Here is a 6,185-nt window from a genome sequence, read left to right as displayed (position 1 = left end):
AGCTGTAGCACTAAGTTTGCACATAACGGACCTCATTCTATAAAGTAGTAAAAGAGGAACACAAAGGTAATATTATTTTTCTTTGTTTTGCCAAGGGCCTCCAGTAAAATTGTATGCTAATGACTCTGCTAAAGGTAAGCAATGCCATAAGAAAGCTCCCCAGCTGATATGCAGTCCCCCGTGGTAGAAGATGTGCAAAACCATTAGGACATTTATGGAAACTGCTGACAATATGTAGCTAGCATTTAGTGAGGGAGGACTGGAATGGTTTGTCTCTCTCCAGAGAGGTGGCTCCTTCCGTGAAAGGATTAAATATCCCTCTTTGAAATTACAAATGCTCAAAGTGAATTGTAATTAAACTGTAAAAAAAAAAAAATAAAAAAAAAATCACAAAACAGAACCAGACTAAAATGCAGACCAGAGCCATTTCTTGAATCTTTGGGGGTAGAGTGAGCAGCAGCTTTTCCTTGCAGAAGAGAGTTCCCTTATCTGAGGGAGGAGGGAGATGGAAGTTCTGGTAAGGCTGCAAGAAGGTGAGCACCAGAGAAGGGATCCATCCATCACCTTCTTGAGCTGTGCTTGTGACAGAGAAGCAGAGCAGCCAGGGGCCCACAGACTGAAAGAAAGGTAAGGAATTAATCTGCCTTTGCGGGGGTGTTAGGGTACTGCCCCTGGTCATCGTGGCCCTAGCCAGACTGCCTCTCTCCCAAGATGGGTCTGGGGCTGAAGCTGATGAGGGTGAGGGAGCTGGAACTGGGTTTGCTGGGTCCTTGGCATCCTGCCTGCCTTGGGGTGTGGGAGCTGCACCTCCGCTGCGGGGAGAGAGGAGTTCCTCCTGCAGGAGACGCTGAAAGATGGAGGCAGAAAACCAATGTCTTTCCTCTCATCCTTCCTCTTGAGAGTGTATGGGTCATGCAAAGGGTCTGTGGCCCTGGTGGGGCCATCAGGCAGGGCAAGAGGGGCCCGTCCAGGTGCTGCTCGCAGGAGGCGTAAGGAGACAGGACCCTTATCCTGGGTCTCCTAGAAATGGGTCTCTTCCCCCAAGACTGACCCTGCTGAGAGTGATTTTATTCCTCAACAGCAGCAGCAGAAGGAAAATGTTTATGCTGTTGACTCTTCGAACCCCACAGTGCAGCTCTGTTCCAAGCAGGGAGGTGGATTCGTGGTGCAGTCATCAGGGGAAGGGAAAGAACAAGAGCTGCCAGAGACAGAGAGTCTGCAGTGAGGGGTGAAAATGCTAACAGAGGGCAGTGTAACCTCAGCCATCTGACTCATCCCCTGCCCATTTTTCCTGAAAAAGCTCATTTCATTCCACAGTGACAAGCAGGGAAACTGCAGCGTGGCTGGGGTGGAGAGCTGGTGATGAGCGGGGAAGACAGTCACTGCTCAGTGTACCTGGTTTAAGACCCTGTTTTGTATTGCACCCAAGTGTGTGATAGTTTTACTGTTTGTAACAAAATGCTCTTGGAACCTGAGCCACAATTAAGATAAAGCTATCTCTGCAAACCTCTGCTGCTGAGGAATATCTGCAAATACCCTCCAAAGCGTGCATCCTCACTCCTCAGGGTGCTGAAGGGAGCAGCGGGGCTGGCAGGGGCATCTAGCTACAAGAAACCAGGTGGAGCTGCTCTCTTACGTGGCACTGCTCTGCTGATAGCCCCAAGTGAGTTTATTTCCAATGTGCCTTCATGTCCCATCCTTACAGCACTGATTGTAGGTGTTACACCTTACAATTCTGTTCTCTTGCTCTGCATAATAGGTACCAAAATAAACCGAGAGGAAATTGAGGCAGACACAGGTAATGGAGGATTTGTAAATGTGGTCAATAAATAAGCCACATCCAGCAGAAGCGAAAAACACAGACAACTGTTTGTGGTTTTGTTTGATTGCTTGTTGCCAAAGTAGAAAACAACCTTGCAAATGTCCTTTTCATATAGAAATTAATGTCTTTCTAATTATGTAAGACTGGTATTTTCTGGAACTTATTGCCCAGTCTGTGTTAGTTGTAGATTTCAGATGATATCAATTTGACATTCATGAACAGATACTGTGCCTGAAAGGAAGATTTCTTAAATAACATGGCAAACGCATAGAAAATTAATGATGTTACTTGAATTCTGCAGAACCGGAGTGAATGTGTGTGTGTGTGAGTCAGCACAGGCAGGGTGCAGGAACAACCACAAAACCGCAGAAGAAATGCAAAGAGTAAATTTATTTCCATTGCCTCACCAGCCAGGGGATCCCCGGAGCAGCACCTGGGCAGAGGCACACAGGCTGGGACGCAGGCACCGCTGAGCTTGGCCTGTGCTGAAAGAGTCCCCTGTTGACGGGGCTCAAGCAGAGAACGTCCATGGGCTGCAAGTTACTGTAGAGCAGCTGGTAGCGTGTACTGCTGATAAAGAAAGGGACAGGTATGGAAAAAGTAAGGTTTCAGTTTCCCAAGTTTGTGTTCTCGCCACAAAACCTTTGTGGGATCCTGAGGAATGGGATGGAAATGTCTGGAGCAAATCCTCAGATTCTGAGGTCGAGTTTGAGCTGGATTTAAAAGGCATGGAGGTGGTGGAACACGACCCTGCATACAAATCATGAGGCAGGAGGAACAAGTGGATGGGGGAGTGGAGATCACACTTGCTTACACTCCGAAAGAATTAAGGGAATTTTTAGACATCTATCAGCAAAATAGCAGGGTCTGCAATCCTCTGGCATGGACGGAGTGCAGCACCGTCCCTGTGTGTGCACCTCTGCCAGAGTGCTGCTTTGGGGATCTCCCAGTTCACGAGGCAATGAAAATAAATTTAGTCTTTGCAACTCATCCGTGATTTTGAGGTTGTTCCTGCATCTCGTCTGCGCTGACCCCCACAGTGTGCTCCAGTTGAGATACGCTACCAGTGATTTTAACAAACATCCAAACATAACTAAAGACAGACAAATGGAAATTATATTGAAGTAAGACACCCATGTACTGTAACAGTAGTATTTACAGCCTTAAGACTTTTCTCCAGTGCATTACAGTAGGTCCCGTACCTTTGCAGGGAAAATATCTATAGCATGCTTGGGTCAAAACTGTTACTAAAAAAAAAATAATTCATAAGATTAGGAGTTTTTTTCCCTTAAAAATTAAGTACCTTAGGATATTTTGTCAGTTTTCTTATTTTACTTGGAACTATCCTATTCTTTGCACGTTTCTTTTTGGAAATGCATCAGCTATTAAAATGGTAAAAAAGTAGTGCTGAGCTTTCAGTATAATAGAAAAATCCTTGAATACCCAGGAAGGAACTATTCCACTGGTTTTTCTTTATCACAGTTTAGTCAGGGAGTGAACTTGCAGAGGTTCCAGGTTTCTTCCACCTTACTGCCAGCCCTTCAAGCAGCTTTCAAATGACACATTTATTGCGCCACCCGGTGACCATAACAAGTATCTCCACGGGCAGGAAGGATTCCTCAGTTCGGGAAGCAATTGCAGCTCATAGGGCTCCAGGAATTGGAGGGTCACAAAGAGATAGTTACATGTTTAGATGCTCTGAGCTGTGAAGAAGATGATTTACTTTTCCAAGCATCACTTTTGGATTGCTCAGAAAGTGTCTGCACAAAGGATAGAGGTGAGAGATAAGTCTAATGCTGCATGAAGCTGAAGTGTCTTTGTTTCATCCCAGTGTGGGATGCAAGCGAGTTTTGAGTTTTTTAAAGACAGAGAACTGTTTCCCTAACCCAGGGACTGGATCAGGTTTGACCTGCATCTGAGCTTCTTCTAGAGTTTCTTCCTGGACATCCTTCACTCCAGACTACTCTTCTAACTAATAATAGCCAATTCAAAGCCTATAATTTGTCATTGCCTATTACAGTATGGTTAAATTAACAAAGGCTTAAATCTTTGATCACACTTGGTGTGACTTTTGACTCCTTGTAGGGCCTTCAGTTTCTTAAAGCAAAAGGTGAATGCCAAATAAATGTGATGAGCTGCTACATAAACTGGGATTCCAGCCTTTTTGTGGTTTTAATAGACCTCCTTTTCTTCATGCAGAAATCCAATGGCTATGTTTAGCCAAGGATGGAGTGGAATGTCTTCAGGTACTGTTTTGGTTTTCTTTTTCTGTTGTTTGAAAACAACAGAAAATTGTAAAATTCAGTTTCACTTTGGTGATTCCAGGGGCACGTGTGCATCCATAAAAATAAGATCTAGCCTCAAGAAATATGTTATAAAAAATGTAACATCTTGCACATGAACATGATAATATGGAGATGCCACTTGGTTCCTTTACTACTGCTGCATACTAAGAAAATTCGAGTTCATATTGCTTGTCCTGGTTTGGTACTAATAACCAGCTACTGTAGTTTAAGCCAGCTGGTCTACAGTGCTCTCCTCATTAGAAAGTCTTCTGCATTCCTTCTGATTTTCTTAAGCATATGTAAGATATTTGTGCCAGAAGGAAACAGTCCAACTTCCGAGAGCATTCTTGCCTTTTGTACACACACAAAGTGAAAGAAAGCACAGGTGGTACCTTCTGCTTCTGAATTTCTCTGTCAAAGAGGAAGCCAAAGCTCTGACTTTTCAAGGCTTGTTACAAGGTTTGTGTATCCCCAAAACTATTGCCCATTTCTGGATGGCTCTGTGGTTTTCCATCTGAGTTACCCAATCCTCCATCTGTGCAGAGATGCAAATACAGTCATTGCCTACATCCAGCTCATAAGGCTGCACCAAATACTACATTTTAAAACATAAAAATCATATTCAAGCGAGGCTACCTATTCTGTCTTTCAAAACAGGAGTGGATAAATGCAGTTTTAAAAGGCTTTTCTTCTTACAACTTAAAAAAGGCTTGTATTGCAAACAGGCTCATTTTAAGTGACTCCTCTGTCAGCGTCTCAGAAAAGAGAATAAAGCATCTTTTACTGCAGTGCTGAAAAAATGTCAGTTTTATTCCATTTCTTGACATAGAATAAAATCAGTGTTGATGGATGTAAGAATAAAAATGGAAATGAAGTGTCATTTTAAATAGTAATTTAAATTCTAATTGTAAGAGAAACCCCACAACATTCTCAAACTTGCACTTCATTGTAATACGCTGCTGCTGTTCCAGGCTAATTAATCCAAGTCAGTTATCTAATTACAATAAATAAAGAATATTATTGAGTGTTCAAAAGATCATGTATAACTGGTATGAAAGTCTCAGAGCAAATACTACGTCTAAGATTAATGTTTCCAGGGAGACAACCATCTTGACCTGCAGCCATCTGGAGAACTACTTAATACAAAAACTCTATGGATGGTTTCAGTTCTGCTCCCGTAGTCATCCTGGTGATGTCTTGATTAAGGCCAAGTAAATGCAAAAGAATAGTGGTAAAATTTCAAAAAGCAAAAGCAAATGAAGAAATCTATTTTTGCAGTGATAACCAAGTTGGAGATGGGCAATTCCATTCAGTTGGCAAAGACCCTCCACAAAACACAGCAAAGCAAAAGTCAAATTAAAAATCTCATTACTCAAGCTGCAGAGGAACCTTTATTCCCCTTTTAGAAGAGTTTATGACAATGAGCACAATCTGCAGTCCCTACATCGTTAATCTTTGCCCCTCCATGGGAGGTGTAGACCACCAAGGAGTTAATCTTAACTTTTTTACTTCTGAAGCTGGAAATCTACCCTGACAGAAAGGTAAATTTCCCTGGCAAGGTCCAAATTCTTCTACAAGTAGCCAGTAAGTGAAAGCAAGATGAAAATGTTGCATTGTGCCAGGCAAGAAAAACCCAGAGAAGACAGAGTTCCTGATAGAATAAAGTTTGGATAGGAATGCTTTTTTTTTTCTTAAAAAACTTACATTTGAGAAGTAAATTATATGTTGTAAACCCCATTTGCTATGTAGTTGTCAGATATCTCATGACAAGCAAATTGAGCCAGGCTCAGCAAAGGCTCTTTACAAGTCACTAACATATTATAATAAAAATTAAGCCCTCAGACTTCCCTTTTACCCCCCCCCCCCCCCCCCCCTGTTTTAATAAGGGAAAAAAACACCATTTTTTTTTGGATTTCAGGCTCATTTTGTGGAGTTTCTGCCCCTCTCTGCGTCAGCCCCACGTCACTTCGCCGGCAGCTCCCCGGCTTGGGCTGGAACAGGAGCCGGGGCCACTTTATTATCAGCTGGAAGGGAGGAGGAGACGGTGCGTGAAGGCGGCGAGCACGGCGCCCCGAGCC

This window comes from Calidris pugnax, unplaced genomic scaffold, assembly GCF_001431845.1.
Source record: "Calidris pugnax isolate Ruff unplaced genomic scaffold, ASM143184v1 scaffold8, whole genome shotgun sequence".
NCBI classification, from domain to species: domain Eukaryota; kingdom Metazoa; phylum Chordata; class Aves; order Charadriiformes; family Scolopacidae; genus Calidris; species Calidris pugnax.
This window is presented reverse-complemented; position numbering follows the sequence as displayed.